Genomic DNA, 17,660 nt, shown 5'->3' with positions numbered 1-17,660 from the left:
GGAATGTCTTGGCTTAAATCCTTCTAATGGCTCTCTAACTTGCCTGACAGTTGGAGACTTTTACAACTTGTGATTGTTTACAGCCCCCCAACAGCGAGAGGCACGAAGCTTAAAACATCGTATAGATATAGAGCCTTTTAGAGTTAAGAATTAGTTTGGTGAAGGGATTCATTGGTTGAGTTAATGTTTGCCACCAGGCCTCCATATCCTTTATCTTTCAGGCACCTGGGAGGATATTAATTAATGTAATCGGGATGCAGAAACAGGAATATAGTAGTTTTGATGTTAGCAATACTAGACTTTTGAGTTAATTACTTTTCTCTTTGTTATAAATCACTGTACCTCTTTCATTGTTATAAATTGTTGTGTCCTTGCTATGTAAGAATGTAACTCTATTTAGTGCTTTCTGAGAGTGGCACCAGACTTTGGGAAGAACAACACAAATAAGTTCTCTGGTTGACAGACCCTTATCAGAAAAGGGCCGTAAAATGTTAATTGGCCTTCTGGCCAGAAGATGATGTAAATCACCTAAGACTTGTGTATACAGTTATGTATGCAGAGAGAAAGTCTTGTCTCGATGAGTCAGGGCTGCTGATGCTGCATAATTTTGTATTATCCATTGATCTCTATGTACAATCAAAAGCATAAAAGACCTTTCCGGATAATAGAGGATGGTCAAGTCACTGGAAAGACTGGTCCCCTGTGTCTTTTCTTACTCTATTTTCAGGCTGAATTCCCATCTGGGGTGTGGAGGCTCGCCATGTTTACTTACTTGCCCTGGCTTCTAAGACCCACGAGAGAGGGAGCCCAAAGTGGGGCACCCTCCACTATTCAGACGGGCACCAGTGGCTTCACATAGATGGTGCAAACCTCTTGTCCTGAGGTTTTATTAGTTCTCCACGTAAACCGAGTTATTCAGCATCTTTTCTCCACTAAATTTTCCTACTACACTATTTCTTCCTAATCTCTCTTTACATAAATAAGTTTTTCCTCACCACGCTGTCCCTGCTTTGAATTACCCTGGATCCACCAGGGCTGGACCCCAGCACAAAAGATCATGTGTGACCTTGAGGAAAATAGGTCATAAAAACATACTATGATTTCTAACTTGGTCATTCTCTTTCTTCTGAGTAATTGCTCTGGGAGAGGGTAGCTTACTAATGGAGAAATCCACGTAATGAGAAAAAGGCCTCCTGCCAATAGCTGTGTGAATAAAACATCTTGGTAGTGGATCCTGTAGTCCTACCCAATACCTGATTGCAACCTAGTGAGAGACTGAGAGTCAGAATGATCCATCTTAGTTATTCTCAGATTCTAGGGCCATGAAATAATGAGATAATATTTGGGGATAATTTATTACTCAGTGTTGGATAATTAAACCATATTTTTTTGAGCATTTCTGTTTCTGTAGTGGGAGAATGTAGGCTGTCTAAATCACATCATTTGGTCACGCTGGTTGAACTCTCTGGGCACAACAGATTACACAGTAAAATGTGCAAATCATAAATACATAGCTGAATTATTTTTACATATATTTGTATAAGTATGTACCTATATTTCTATGCTTATATATTTGCTCAGTTGTTTAAATAATTTCCATTCATACAACACTGAATACTTGAAGAAGTTGATATTCATAGTATTGAATTCAATTAAATATGATATAATCAAGTTTCTTTCAAAGTGGCACTGGAAAGTTCCTAGATGAAGTAAACATCAAGAGAAAATTTAAACTCACTCATTTCTAAATATATACAAGTAAATTGTTTAATTATACCTTCATATACATATATGTGTGTGTGTGTGTCTGTAGATATTTAGAGTACGTGTGTATACCAGCTACATAATCTTTCAAAAGTTAATTGATCATCAGTTCCAATTGAGTTACTATAAAAATTAAATGTTATAATGTGTCTCAAATGCCTAACAGAGCAACCTGTTCATAGATATCACTCATAAAGTATAAATTTCCCTTTTCTTACCTTTCCTTTTTGTTTCTTGTATATGTGCTAAGTTGCTTCAGCCATGTCTGATTCTTTGTGACTCCATGGACTGTAGCCCGCCAGGCTCCTCTATCCTTGGGATGCTCCAGGCAAGGACACTGGAGTGGGTTGCCATGTCTTCCTCCAGGAGATCTTCCCAACCCAAAGATTGAAATCCACATCTCTTACATCTCCTGCACTGGCAGGCAAGTTCTTTACCACTAGTGCCACCTGAGAAGCTCCTTTTATAATTTACCTGCTAATTACAGTTAATTAACCTGACTTGCTCCTTAGGAAAAAAAGCTATGACAAACCTAGACAGCATATTTAAAAGCAGAGACATTACTTTGCCTCCAAAGGTCCATCTAGTCAAAGCTATGGTTTTTCCAGTAGTCATGTATGGATATGAGAGTTGGACCCTAAGTGCTTAAGAATTGATGCTTTTGAACTGTGGTGTTGGAGAAGACTTGAGAGTCCCTTGGACTGCAGGAGATCAAACCAGTCAGTCCTAAAGGGTGTCAGTCCTGAATAGACATTGGAAGGACTGATGTTGAAGTTCCAATATGTTGGCTACCTGATGTGAAGAACTGACTCATTAGAAAAGACCTTGATGCTGGAAAAGATTGAAGGCAGGAGGAGAAAGGGGCAACAGAGGATGATGGCATCACCAAGTCGATGGACATGAGTTTGAGCAAGCTCTCAGGTTTGGTGATGGACAGGGAAGCCTGTTGTGCTGCAGTCCACGTGGTTGCAAAGAGTCCAACATGACTGAGTGACTGAACTGAGCTGAACCTGACATTACTAATCAAAAAGAAAGAATTCTATTATGCTGTCTCCACAAACAGTATATGAAAAGCATACAAAGAGAAGACAGTTTTATATGTGTACATTATCACCCATGCTTTTTCAGGAGAAAGAATGAAGGGTTTTATCTTTAAATGCAATACTGTTGTTTAATCACATACATATCATTCCTTCATGATAGGAATTATTCTGTAATGTAAATGGTCAACCCTAGGAGTAAAATGTTAACATGGACTGGCTTTTTTTCCCCCCTATAATACTCATATCCCACACAATTGTTCCAGTAGAATGATACCACATTTCATTTCTATATTCTTGGTTTAATTGCAATAATTTTTTTAAAAATTGACAATATTCAACTTGAAGGGCCATCTTTTTTTTTTTTTTTTAATTATGCTTACTTAAATTGGATAAAACAAAGAAATAGCCTATAACTGATAGGTTATAGTTGTGTATCTTTTTTTGCATTTCAAGCAAGGGTCTCTCTGATTGAAGCCAAAGACCAATTATTGGGAGGCTACTGAGAGATCAGATGTTTACTGGAGACAGGAGGCCACGTAAGAGGAGAATAGGAAGAGCAGCAATGGCTCAGAGCAGAAAGTCTGGTCAGCTTGTTCCCGCTCTGACAAGTCATCTGTAATCTTTTCTTCTGCTGCTGCACCTCCCACCCAGATGCAAAGCCCAGTGAACCTATATTTAATCTGCTGGGCTTAGGTCATGTGTCTCCTCATGGCTGTACCAGAATAGTGAGAAAAAGAATATGACTCCTTTGGCTACTATCATGGTTCGCGGATACCTGGGTTTACTCATATACCAAAATTAAACCTGACAGAGAGAAGCAGTTCCTCCAAAGTACATGACTCTACATTAAGAGAGACAGAGATAGGTGGGCAGGCCAAAAAAAAAAAGACTTAAGTCTCTAACTTGTCGTGTCTTGATTGATTCATTTGAAAGGAAGAGAAGTTACATGTGCCAATAAGTTTACAGAAACAAGAGGGAGCATGAAATGCGGGGGCAGATTTTTATAATTATTTCATGTTTGGTTAAAACACTGATAAAAACATTAAATATGAAAATAAGAGACATTTGAATTAAGATAACTAGAATGGAGAACAATTAGAAAATATTAGAGTCTTTGAGATTTCGTTTATTAAAAAAATGTGCTTCTAAATAAAAATATCATTCAAGCAACAATAAAATATTTATCTATGTTGCATGTTAAATCATAATTAACCAAGAGATACTATAATCAGCTGGCTAAAAATACTAAAGGGATAAATCTGTATCTTTTCTTTTAAAAAAGATTCTGACTAGGGAAATTTAGCTTGAGATTACCATCTTTTGTTGGATAATCTAATTAAAACAACCCACTTCCAAACAGCTCAATCTTGTGAGCTAAGGCAAACAGATGTTTATCACTTTATACTGTTCAGCCCAAAATGTGAATACTTCAAAAAGCTAGTCTCACACTTGCTTACTCTACTACGAGAGGTGAAACTTGAAAATCCTATCTCCTAGATTCTTATCAATGAGGTAGGTGGTGGTGATCTAACAAGTTAAGGACATAGTTAAAATGCCTGGTTTTCTAGTTTTGGTGACAGACTTATTTCTCTACTCTCTGTTACATACAGGAGAGAGAATGAGTAAAAAGGATGGTTTCAGTACAAATGTTAATGAGATGTACTTAAATACACAAAAAGAATTCTACCTCTCACCCTCTTCAAACTTAACCCCAAAGTACACTGTACTCTCTGGCTGGAAGAGCCAAATTAGCAAGGCAATACATTTTCATGAATGACTACTTAGAGTATATTATTGATGACAAAGTAGATTTTGTATGTGTCTAGGAATTTGACAAATAGAACTCCTGAGAAGTGATACAATAAATGGTAGAATGAGGTGCTTAAAACATTTGTATTTTAGTGTTTGTATATTCAAAGTATGTATTTTACTTAATATATTTATATATACAAATTATACTATTATATATAATTAAAATAGCAAGGCTTCCCATCTAAGTACTACTTAGCATTTTGAAAATTATCTAGTTTCCCAAACAATAATTATCTGCACAGTACATACAATTAGTTACGTACCCAAGTTGGATATTTTATTTATTCTCTATATCATTTTTGTTACTTGCCATCTCTGTTAATAAAGTTTAGAGAAGAGTCATAGTATGAAACTTAAATGAATATCAGAAAGTACTTCCCTTTTCTGATAATCAGGCCATTAATCATATACCAAAATTAAACCTGACAGAGAGAAGCAGTTCCCCCAAAGTACATAACACTACATTAAGAGAGACAGAGATAGGTAGGCAGGCCAAAAAAAAAAAAAAAAATGGTGATATGCAGAATAACATATGACTGTCCAAAGACACATCTGCTTTTTGTTATTTCACATTCTTTACAATTTTATTTCGAGTTTTTTAAAAAAGCATATTTTCCTGGCAATGTCATTATTTACCTATATTTTATTGTACAGTAGGACAAAAGTTGCTCTGTAGAATACATAGATTGAAGACCCTTTTGTATGCTGAGCTTCAAAACTACATTCTCTAGCACATAGAGTGCATTATGGCCACTTATCCTTTAAGCTACTGAAAAAGAGTTTCTAGCAGAGTTGCACAAAATCAACTATTAAAGATCACTTGTGGAACAACAACTGTTGTCTTTGAATCACACGAGATGAGAACTATCAAGTATTAGAACACTCAAGTACTAAAGAACTATGAATCTTTTGCTATGTGCCATCATCACAAACAAGCCAGTTCAGTCAGTTCAGTTCAGTTGCTCAGTTGTGTCTGACTCTTTGCAACCCCATGGACTGCAGCATGCCAGGCCTCCCTGTCCATCACCAATTCCTGGAGTTTACTCAAACTCATGTCCATCAAGTTTGTGATGCCATCCAATTACCTCATCCTCTGTCATCCCCTTCTCCTTATACCTTCAATCTTTTCCAGCAACAGGGTCTTTCCAAATGCGTCAGTTCTTCACATCAGATGGCCAAAGTGTTAGAGATTTAGCTTCAGCATCAGTCCTTCCAATGAATATTCAGGTCTGATTTCCTTTAGGATGGACTGGTTGGATCTCCTTTCAGTGCAAGGGACTCTCAAGAGTCTTCTCCAGAACCACAGTTCAAAAGCATCAATTCTTTAGCACTCAGCTTTCGTTATAGTCCAACTCTCACTTCCATACATGACTACTGCAAAAACCATAGCCTTGACTTTGACAACCTTTGTTGGCAAAGTAATGTCTCTGTTTTTTAACATGCTATCTAGACTGGTCATACATTTTCTTCCAAGGAGTAAGTGTCTTTTAATTTCATGGCTGCAATCACCAACTGCTGTGATTTTGGAGCCCCCCAAAATAAAGTCTGCCACTGTTTCCACTCTTTCCCCATCTATTTGTCATGAAGTTGATGGGGCCAGATGCCATGATCTTCATTTTCTGGATGTTGAGCTTTATTTAAGCCAACCTTTTTCACTCTCCTCTTTTACTTTCATCAAGAGGCTCTTTAGTTCTTCTTCACTTTCTGCCATAAGGGTGGTGTCATCTGCATATCTGAGGTTATTGATATTTTTCCTGGAAAACTTGATTCCAGCTTCTGCTTCATTCAGCCCAGTGTTTCTCATGATGTACTCTGCATAGAAGTTAAATAAGCTTGGTGACAATATACAGCCTTGATGGACTCCTTTCCCTATGTGGAAACAGTCTGTTGTTCCATGTCTAGCTCTAACTATTGCTTCCTGACCTGCATACAGATTTCTCAAGAAGCAGATCAGGTAGTCTGGTATTCCCATCTCTTTAAGAATTTTCCATGGTTTGTTGTTCCACTCAAGCCAACAATATTCTAATATCTACCTTGTAAAATCTAGTTCAATGTTATTAAATTCTAACCAATTCACTATATACAAAGGTTACAATTACAGGTTTCTATAAATTGTCAAAAGATCACTGTGGTACAGTATAAGACAGTTTGCTACTTTTTGACATTTATTCTGGAAGTTTCATAATGCAAGCTCTTTCTAAACAAACAGATACACTAACCAATGAATTGCATTATTAATATGTGTAACTTTGTATTTTCATAAAGCCCTTTGTATAGTTTTAAGTATTTATCATCCTTATTCAGTTGCCTTTTGGTATCTTGAGTGGACTGTTTCCAGAAGTGCCCTCGGATACCAAAATCCACAGATGCTCAAGTCCTGTATATAAAATGACACAGTATAAGCAATACAGTTGGCACTCAGAATCTGTGAATATGCATGAACCAAATTGAATCTTTAATTTCTTTCTATATACAGCTCCTAATTTCTCTGCCTGGAATGCCCCTGCTTTAACTTTTCATGACCACGTCCTCTCCAGTTTAAGGCCCAACTCAAAACATGTCTCTTTTAGGAAGTCTATTCTCTAGCTTGAAGTCAACCCTATTGATTCTTAAATCCCACACAATCATAGTTCTCCATCACTGGTTAAAAATATAGATGTCAGAGATGCATTGTGGATCTTCCTAATCACAGTCAATGAGGACAGCTAAACTTTTACAACTATCTAAACTGATGTGTATGTATACTGAAATTTGAGAACCACTGTCATCCATTTTGTTTGCATCTCTATCTCACTTATTCCTCTTTATTTTGCAATTATTTATATTATTTCATGGTATCCAGTCCCACCACTTCATGGCAAATAGATGGGGAAACAATGGAAACAGCGAGAGACTTTATTTTCTTGGACTCCAAAATCACTGCAGATGGTAACTGCAGCCATGAAACTAAATGATGCTTGCCCTTTGGAAGAAAAGCTAAGAAAAACCTAGACATCATATTAAAAAGCAGAGACAGTACTTTTCCTCCAAAGGTCCATATTGTCAAAGCTATGGTTTTTCTAGTAGTCATGTATGGATGTAAAAGAAAGATGAGTGCTGAAGAATTAAGGCTTTTGAACCGTGGTGTTGGAGAAGACTCTTGAGAGTCCCTTGGACTGCAGGGAGATCAAACTAGTCCATCCTAAAGGAAATCAGTCCTGAATATTCATTGGAAGGACTGATGCTGAAGCTGAAGCTCCAAATACTTTGACCACCTGATGTGAAGAACTGACTCACTGGAAAATACTCTGATGCTGGGAAAAATTGAAGGCAGGAAGAGAAGGGGATAACAGAGAATGAGATGGTTGGATGGATCACCAAGTTGATGGACATGAGTTTGAGCAAGCTCAGGGAGTTGGTGATGGACAGGGAAGCCTGGTGTGCTGCAGTCCATGGGTTCACAAAGAGTTGGACAAAACTGAGCGACTGAACTGAACTATATTATCTCTCTTTGACCTCTTGTTAAAGACAGTTCTTGAGGGTGGGCAGTGTCTTCATTACTATCTTTATACCCTTTGTGGGACACAGTAGGTGTTGAGTAAGGGTTGAATATATGGTGGAATGAATGAGCTCCAGAGTGAATTTTTTTTAACACATTGAAGTTACATTTCATAACATTTTAAATTATCTTTTAAAATATCATCTTATAAGTAGCCTCAAATTTTCTAACAGTAAGGCAACAGCTAGTAAGAACTGGAGGAGACTGATATTAGTTAATATCCAGCTGATGGTCAATGCCACTAATATTTGAATTTGGCTCTATACACAGGATAACAGATAGAGTTAATCTTATATTAATCTCAGATTATTAGTGGTTATATGGTGATCTGTGTTGAGGAAGATTCTGAGGCTATACAGATTCAGTATTAAATAGTCCTGTTCACCATTGAAGTCATGGCCTGTATACTGGGAATGTTCCATCTCTTATCATCTTTAAAATATAATAGTGACCTTTGGGTGTTGTAAATTAAAAGACACAATTCCTTCAGACATCACAAATTAAATGACTTCAGGGACCATGGCAAATTAACACAAGCAAGTAAAACAGCTCAGGTCGGGGCTAGGCTAATGGAAGAGAAATTCTAAAGTGAAAACACTGGCTTAAAACTCAACATACAAAAAACAAAGATCATGGCCTCTGGTCCCATCACTTCATGCCAAATAGATGGGGAAATAATGACAGGCTTTATTTTCTTAGGTTTCAAAATGACTATAGACAGTGACTGCAGCCATGACATTGAAAGACTTGCTCTTTGGAAGAAAAATAATGGCAATCTTAGACAGCTTATTAAATAGCAGAGACATTACTTTGCTTCCAAAGGTCCGTGCAGTCAAAGCTATTGTTTTTTCAGTAGTCATGTATGAATGTGAGCTGCACAATAAAAAAGGCTGAGTGCCAAAGAATTGATGCTTTAGAACTGTGGTGCTGTAGAAGATTCTTCAGAGTCCCTTGGGCAGCAAGATCAACCTAAAGGAATCAATCCTAAAGGAAATCAACCCTGAAAATTCATTGGGAGGACTGATGGTGAAGCTGAAACTCCAATACTTTGGCTACCTGGTGCGAAGACCAGACTCATTGGAAAAGACCCTGATGCTGGGAAAGATTGAAGGCAGGAGGAGAATGGGTGGCAGAGGACAAGATGGTTGGATAGCATAACCAACTCTATGGACATGAGTTTGAACAAGCTCTGGAGATGGTGAAGGACAGGGAAGCCTGCCGTACTACAGTTCATGGGGTCACAAAAAGTCAGACATGACTGAGCGGCTGAACAGCAATAACATGAAGCACTCAGCCCTGGATGGCCTGAAAGAAAGTGAAAATGAAAGTCACTCAGTTGTGTCTGACTCTGCAACCCCTTGGAATTCTCCAGGCCAGAATACTGGAGTGGGTAGATTTCCCTTCTCCAGGGGATCATCCCAACCCAGGGATCAAACCCAAGTCTCCTACATTGCAGGCGGATTCCTTACCAGCTGAGCCACAAGGAAAGCCCAAGAATAGTGGAATGGGTAGCCCATTCCTTCTCTAGCATATCTTCCCAACCCAGGAATCAAATCTCTTGTATTACAGGCAGATTTTTTACCAATTGAGCTATCAGGATGGCCTATTGTATCACAAATCCACAGATTCCATATTATCAGATCATGGGAATTGCAAAGCAAGATTTCTGTGAGTAAATTTCCTGATTTCCAAACTTTAACTACCAATTTCGTTTTCAAAAAATATTGCCCAGGTCAAAGAAAAAATAGTGCCTATCATGCTTCATAAAATTACTTGGAGTGCCTTTCTGTCTCTGCCCACCTCTAGTTCTCTCTTCTCTTCCCTGCATTGTCCTAATTTAATGATTGGAATCAATTATTAAAATTTCTGTTCTGTATTCTTCATAGAGAGGTCCTCCATTGTGGTTTTCTGTCACTGCCTTTGTCCCAGAAAAGGCAAATTCAAAGAGCTCTCTGTTGCATTTTTTTGTTTGAAGGTCATGAATTTACACAGACCTTCTTAAGGTAAGGGAATGAATTAGGAGCATCACCAGAAAGGATCAAATATTCTTTTTAACTCCATAGTCTCAGGTAATTGAATTATAGTTCTTATGCATTTAAAGTACTTTTTGTCTCAATAAAAATGGATAAACAAATAGGCAGAAATTGAGCAAAACATGAAAAAAAGTCTAAATGTTCTATATTCACTTTAAGTATTATTTGAACAACTATAGTTCAGTTAAGGGAAATCATTTTTATCATGACCAATAAAGGCAAAAAGCTGCATGCCTTGCAACTTGCCTCTTCTCAGAAGAACTTCTGAGCACACTGTTAACAGCTGTATAAACAGATTCTGCAATACATGGTCACAGTGCTAAGCTGACAGCCTTACAATTACAGGAAGCTCTAGGGCATTGGTCAAAAGTGTGTGCGTGTGTGTCTTCATATTTTTCTCTTCCCTGGAGGGGTGTTTTCACCCATCACATATTAGTGCTAATAGAGCTTTCTGACCCCAAAGTAAGAACACCTCACCTGTGAAGGAGTGTATGTGTTGCTTGAATGGTTTGCATATAAATACTAATACCTACCCAACCTTATTTAGCCCAATAAATCTCTCAGAGGGTATAAGTCAGCCATTTTGACCACAAGCGGCTATAATTAGGTCAGATGAGGAATGCAAACCCTCTGCCATGAATCATGTTACCCAACTCTCCAGATTTTAACAAATACTCCCAACTGACCGAAGATTAACATACATGACCCAGTGTCTCTTCAAACAGCAGGTGGAGACATGATATTCATTTTTCTCGAGTTTATTTAAAGTCTAATATGCACTGAGTGGGTAACATGATTTGCATTTCAAAATCAGAAAATAAGGCCTATCTCTTGGGTTTGCTCACCAACCTCTGGGTTTTGGGAATTCCTCATTTAGGGAAATGTGATGCCTGGAAAATCCCATGGAGAGAGCTGCCTGGCAGGCTACAGTTCATGGGATCTCAATGAGTCAGACATGACTGAGAGCACACAGACTCACACCCAAAACTTAAAAACAATAAAAGTAAAAGCAAAAACAAAAAATAACAACAACAGACATAATTGGCAATAAAGCGAGTCCCCAGATGATCATCCTCCAGTGCATTCCGATGCAGCAGCCTTGTAAAAAGTCTGTCTGTCTGTCCATCTGTCTAAGTCACTGATTTTTATTTTTGGATCACATGTCGATGCAAACTCAGGAAAACAAGAGAGAACTCAGCCTTCCTGTTCAGGAAGTGTGGATCAGTTTAAGAGTGAACAGCATTGAAATTGATCTCCTCTATTGCCTCACCATGTCTAAAGACCTCTGATATGCTATTTCACCCCTTATAGTATTTGTGATAGGAAAAGAAAGAAATTCAGGATCAGGAAGTCGAAGTGCCAGATTTGGGGTTGAGGGCTAAGATGTGGAGCCCTGTAACAGGGATGTTGCCAATTATGGATTCCAGGGTTATGATCCCATTTCAGATCCATATCAGGAAGCCCACTGAGCATTTCCCTGAGAGGGATGAGCACCTGAGTCTAGTAGCATGTAAAAGGACCCCCAGTGACTCCCTATTACCCACAAGGTAAAGTTAACATTTTTTTCCATGGTGCAAAGTTCTCTCATGGCTTGACTTTTGCCTACTTTCCTAGCAATATCTCCCCCACTATCCTAATACATGTTTACACACCCCCAGGTGTGAACATCTACTTGCTAGCAAATTTCACAGCTCTATGGCTTGACGTATGCTATTCCTGTGTGTGTGTGTGCTAGGTCGCTTCAGTTGTGTCTGACTCTTTGCAGAACTACAGACTGCAGCCCACCAGGCTCCTCTGTCTGTGGGATTCTCCTGGTAAGTATATTGGAGTGGGTTGCCATGCCCTCCTCCAGGGCATCTTCCTGACCCAGAGACTGAACCTTCATCTCCTATGACTCCTGCATTGCAGGCAGATTCTTTACTCTGAGCCATTGGAGAAGCCCCACACTATTCCTGCCTTCTAGTAACTCTTTTTCTTCCTTCTTCATTTTGAGAATCAGTTCAGTTCAGTTCAGTTCACTCGCTCAGTCATGTCCAACTCTGCAACTCCATGAACCACAGCACGCCAGGCCTCCATGTCCATCACCAACTCCCGGAGTTCACCCAAACCCATGTCCATCGAGTTGGTGATGCCATCCAACCATTTCATCCTCTGTCATCCCCTTCTCCTCCAGCCCTCAATCTTACCCAGCATCAGGGTCTTTTCCAGTGAGTCAGCTCTTTGCATCAGGTGGCCAAAGTATTGGAGTTTCAGCTTCAACATCAGTCCCTCTAATGAACACCCAGGACTAATCTCCTTTAGGATGGACTGGATCTCCTTGAAGTCCAAGGGATTCTCAAGAGTCTTCTCCAACACCACAATTCAAAAGCATCAATTCTTTGGCACTCAGCCTTCTTTATAGAATGGCTACTATTAATTTTCAAGAGCTAGCTTGAGGATCTGTTTCTCTGTGAACTAAACAGCAGGTGAATGTATTTTCTTTTGGGAAAATATTATGTCTTGAGTATTGTGTCATTATAGATTTTCTCACACCATATTGCTATATTTATTTTTCTTGTCTTTCTCCACATAGGGCTGACTCTTTGAGGTAAGAAAGGTGCCTTATTCATCTACATCTCAATCAATAGAATAATAGGGTACTGCATACATTTTAAATGCTCAAAAAGTAATTGTTGGATAAAGTGTTTTAAAAAATAGGTAGTTTGAGAGACTTCTCCAGAAATATTGTTTACCATGTCTTTGGAATACCTCAGATCTAGATGTTGCTACAGTCTCAACCATGACTAGAGCCACTTTGATGCTATTTCATTGTCTTCTTTTCCCCAGTGAAATACAATGTTCTATAGAGAATGTCTTTACCAGAAACCATTAACCTAACTTGTCTGTCGCTTTCACAAGTTGTACAATGTCATTTACCCTCTACTTTAGGGAATGTTTTATCTTAGCAGCTAATTTTGCTATGGGAGTCCTTGCTTCTTAGGGGGCCCTATCATTTAAAAAAAAAGAATGGCATAAAAACAAATCTGAAAATCATTTGGAAATTAAATTTTAAAACATTCCACAAAAATAAAAATATTTGGAATAATATGCCTATCAAATAAGACCAGATTTAGGGAATAGAAGAAAAGTAAAATAACTTTGAAATTTATAAAAAGAACTATCACAAAATTTGCAAAGGCCAAGAGAGTTTCAGGAATGTCTAGCTGCAACATCTGAGAACTCATACTTATTTTAATTTTTGAAGTACATACTCACTTATTGGTATTTAGGTGTGCTTTCTCCCAGGATAAATGCTCTCAGAAGGTCAAAGGCATGACATCTGATCTTTCCCCTAAAGGATCTAAAGTATCTATGAATTCTGTGAGCTTTCAGTATAAGCTTATTAATTGAAAATTTAAGTCTTCTTCATTGACTACTTTTTAAAGTTCTAAGTTGCCAACATTGAGTCTGGGAATTATTGATGAAATGTTATTTTATTCATTAATACACAATAATTACTCATTAAAATTAGTTACAGGCAAATATCACATTCATTATCTATTTTAGTGGATCATATTTTTGAGCTTAATTGCATGTGTTTTTGGGGGTAAAAAGGGTATGTATAAACCCTTATTTATTTCCTTACCTAAATCCCTCTCAAACTGCTTCAGTTTGAGTGATTTTTGATATGTTTGAAATTTAATTTGGGTTTACAGTCTACTGGAGTAAATTCCAATTTATGCCAAAGCAATAAGAAATCATTTGAATAATTCTGAATGAGGAACTGCAATCTTAATAGTTCTCTTTCCTTTTAGTGAAATGGTCCTAGTTGTACTGAGATTCAGTGATTGATAGAATTCATGCTATACTTGTTTTTCAGGACTGCCATAACAAATTAGCACAAGTTTGGGGACTTTGAACAAAAGAAATGAGATTGGTTGTAGAAATAAATTCATTTAGTGAGGAACTCTGTATTGCTGCTTTTTGTTTGCTTGTTTATTTGCTATCTTTTTGTTTGCTACCTAACAAAGTATTGCAGTTTTATTTATAATAAATTGAATTATTTGTAGTAGATATATTTTTACCATGTAAGGATGGCCAAATGGAAGATTCTTTTTCATTTCTGAATTATCTGTCAGTTTATATAACTTTCAATAGTGAAAGGATAGAATCCCAAAGATGACGAGGATTTGGAGTTGGTTTCAATAACATTCATGATGAACATCTGGAAGTCTTAGAAGTGATTTAGGAGAAATATCAGCACATGTTTCTTGTTGGATAAATCTCAATGGAAGAGGCATACAAACATTTGAAAATAATTCACTTCTTTTTATAACAGTCTTATAAAACCCTGCACACTCTTACTCCATTCACTCTTTGTTCATGTATACAGGTCCTAAATTTGAATTCCCCTATCTGTAGACACCATAGCTACCAAATATTCTCAACAATATAATATCTCCACTTTCCATGGCTGTTAGAATATTTCTGATTTATTGCTGTTTTATATCTACTCTACAGTATTCATTACTTAGAAACTGGTTGTAAAACTCTGACAAAGATCTCTTTCTGATGCTTCCATGATATAAATAAGCTTTCCTAGCTCCATAAAGAAGAAAATTCAAGTAGGTAACTAACAAGTGCACTAAGCACAATAAATAAACAGAGCTCAAGTCAAATATAGACGAGATCTTGCTGTATGCAAACAGATATGGGAGAAAAACAATGAACCTCTATAGTTCAGTGCCATTGGAGCATTAATTTGCTTTTAGGTTTTCAAGGAGAATAAAACTGTATTTGCTTTGATTACAAAGATGATTTTGTTTAAATTTTGATCTCAGTATTGCTGACTTCATCTATATCAATCATTTTTCTTAAAAGCCATTTGCCTTTTAAGCTGACCAGAAAATACTGTTTTTAACGCCTACTTATAAACTCACCTGAAGAGAGGTAAGGATAATGAAAATACCTTTGTATATCCAAAGGATTACTATCTATTTTCAATAAAATGATGATCCAACCTGACAGTGATCTCACTGTCTCTGAAAACTCACAACGTGATTCTAACAAAGAGAAGGTATGTAACATGAGACAACTCTCTCTCCTGTCCTGCAAGCGGTCATGTAAACGGAGTGGTTGAACCACACTGTCTCCTAGCACTGATAGGTTTATAAAGAGAAGGCAGAATAATTAGTCTGAAGGGAATTAGTCTGGCACGAATACTAAAAAACATTGTAAACCACCACCAAGTTACAGGTTTGTAATAGGGGAAACATGATGGTAAAATGTAAGCCAGTTGTCTACCATGAGAAGAAAAATAGCCATGAGGGCATAGACTTTGTTCATTTTGCTCCTGACTATAAACCCTGTACCTAGAACAATCCTTGGCTTATGAAATATGTGCTCAAAATATTTTGCTAAATTAACATTTAAAAGTGTTATACATGTGAGTAATGAGACATACACGTTTACAGTGAAAGCTATTGCTTTGGGCAGAAGGTAGACTATTTCTAGAAAATAGTTCAGTTTGCTTTTAAAGGTCTTTAGTTGGAAAAACTAACACCCTGCTTGTCTGGCCCAAACTTTCTCTGTTGGTCTGCAGTGTTCTCTTTGACTCCATGCTTCAGAGAGCTAGCCCAAACCTCTGTTTCAATGACCTCTGTACCTAAGATTCCAGGAAGGTGGGTCGACGACTTTAGTCTTTAAACTGCTGAGCCCCGCTCTTGCCAGGCGTCCTCGTGTGAGTGACACCATCTTTTAACCCTGCATGGCGATCCCCGACACACTGCCATGATGCCCGGGGAAGACAGGGTGACCTGGAAGTCCAACTACTTCCTTAAGATCATCCAACTTCTGGATGATTATCCAAAATGCTTCACTGTGGGAGCAGACAACACGGGCTCCAAGCAGAGGCAGCAGAACCCTATGTCCCTCTGTGGGAAGGCTGTGGTGCTGATGGGCAAGGACAGGACGATGCGCAAGGCCATCCGAGGGCATCCGGAGAACAACGCAGCATTGGAGAAACTGTTGCCTCACATCCGGGGGAACGTGGGCTTCGTGTTCACCAAGGAGGACCTCCCTGAGATCAGGGACATGCTGCTGGCCAGCAAGGTGCCAGCTGTCACCCGTGCTGGGGCCATAGCGCCGTGTGCAGTCACTGTGCCGGCCCAGAACACTGGTCTGGGGCCCGACTAGACCTCCTTCTTCCAGGCTTTAGGCATCACCACTAAGATCTCCAGGGGCACCGTTGAAATCCTGAGCGAAGTGCAGCTGATTAAGACCGGAGACAAGGTGGGTTCCAGCGAAGCCACGCTGCTGAACATGCTGAATATCTCCCCCTTCTCCTTCTGGCTGGTCATCCAGCAGGTGTTTGACAATGGTAGCATCTACAACCCTGCAGTGCTTGACATCACAGAGGAAACTCTGCATTCCCGCTTCCTGGAGGGTGTCCGCAATGTTCCCAGCCTATGCCTGCAGACTGGTTACCCGACTGTTGCATCTGTACCCCTTTCTACCATCAATGGGTACAAGTGGGTCCTGGCTTTGTCTGTGGAGACTGATTACACCTTCCCACTTGCTGAAAAGGTCAAGGCCTTCTTGGCTGATCTATTTGCATTTGTGTAGCCCCAGGCAAGGTTGAAACAAAGGAAGAGTCGGAGGAGTCGGAGGAGTCGGAGGAGTCCGAGGAGGATATGGGATTCAGTCTCTTTGACTAATCACCAAAAAGCAGCCAACCTGACCAGCATTATTGGTGAAATGAGAAAATAAAGCCTTCCTTATCTTAAAATAAGTAAATAAAATAAACTGCTGAGCCTTAAAAAGGTTCTTGCCAGGAGCAAAGTCCCTCGAGGCAAGAACACGGCTGCCTTGAACTTTAAAACATGGAAACTTACATTACCACATGTAAATTAAATAGCCAGTGGGAATTTGCTGTCTGACACAGGGAACTCAAACTGGGGCTCTTTAACAACCTAGAGGGGTGGTTTGGGGAGGTAGGTGGGAGGATTCAAAAGGAAGGGGATATATGTATACCTATGACTGATTCATATTGATGTTTGGCAAAAACCAACACAATTCTGTAAAGCAATTGTCCTTCAATTAAAAAATAAAGAAATAAAAAACAAAACAGTAGGAAGGTATCTCAGACTTCACCCAGTTAATATCTTCCTTGTTGACAGTGAGAAAAAATTAGAAGAAAGGCAACTTGTCCCCAGTGACTCTGGAAATCAATCATAAAGCCAAAGACTAAAATCCAACTCCCTTGCTGAATCCAACTCCTTTGGTGCTTGGTTCTAAGACCACAAAAAAAAAATGACAATAACATTGCTAGCCTTTGAAATTATAAAGATCTCAAGACTTTCAGACTCCATCACTGGAAAAATACAACTGAAAGACCCCTTGAAAATATATCCCAAATCATATTATTCCCCTCTCACTTCCCTCACATTCATCTCTCACTTTCTCTTCTGAGAATATCTGCATTCAGGCTCT

At 38.6% G+C, this 17,660-nt stretch overlaps 1 pseudogene; it reads left to right on the top strand.

The window, feature by feature from the left end:
- The first annotated feature begins 15,921 nt into the window (after positions 1 to 15,921).
- LOC120851203 lies at positions 15,922 to 16,937 on the top strand (annotated as a pseudogene).
- The last annotated feature ends 723 nt before the right edge of the window (positions 16,938 to 17,660 follow it).

The sequence above is a fragment of the Oryx dammah genome, unplaced genomic scaffold, assembly GCF_014754425.2.
Source record: "Oryx dammah isolate SB20612 unplaced genomic scaffold, SCBI_Odam_1.1 HiC_scaffold_1, whole genome shotgun sequence".
Taxonomy (NCBI): Eukaryota; Metazoa; Chordata; class Mammalia; order Artiodactyla; family Bovidae; genus Oryx; species Oryx dammah.
Note: the sequence above shows the minus strand (reverse complement) of the source record. Positions and strands in the feature narration are given on the sequence as shown.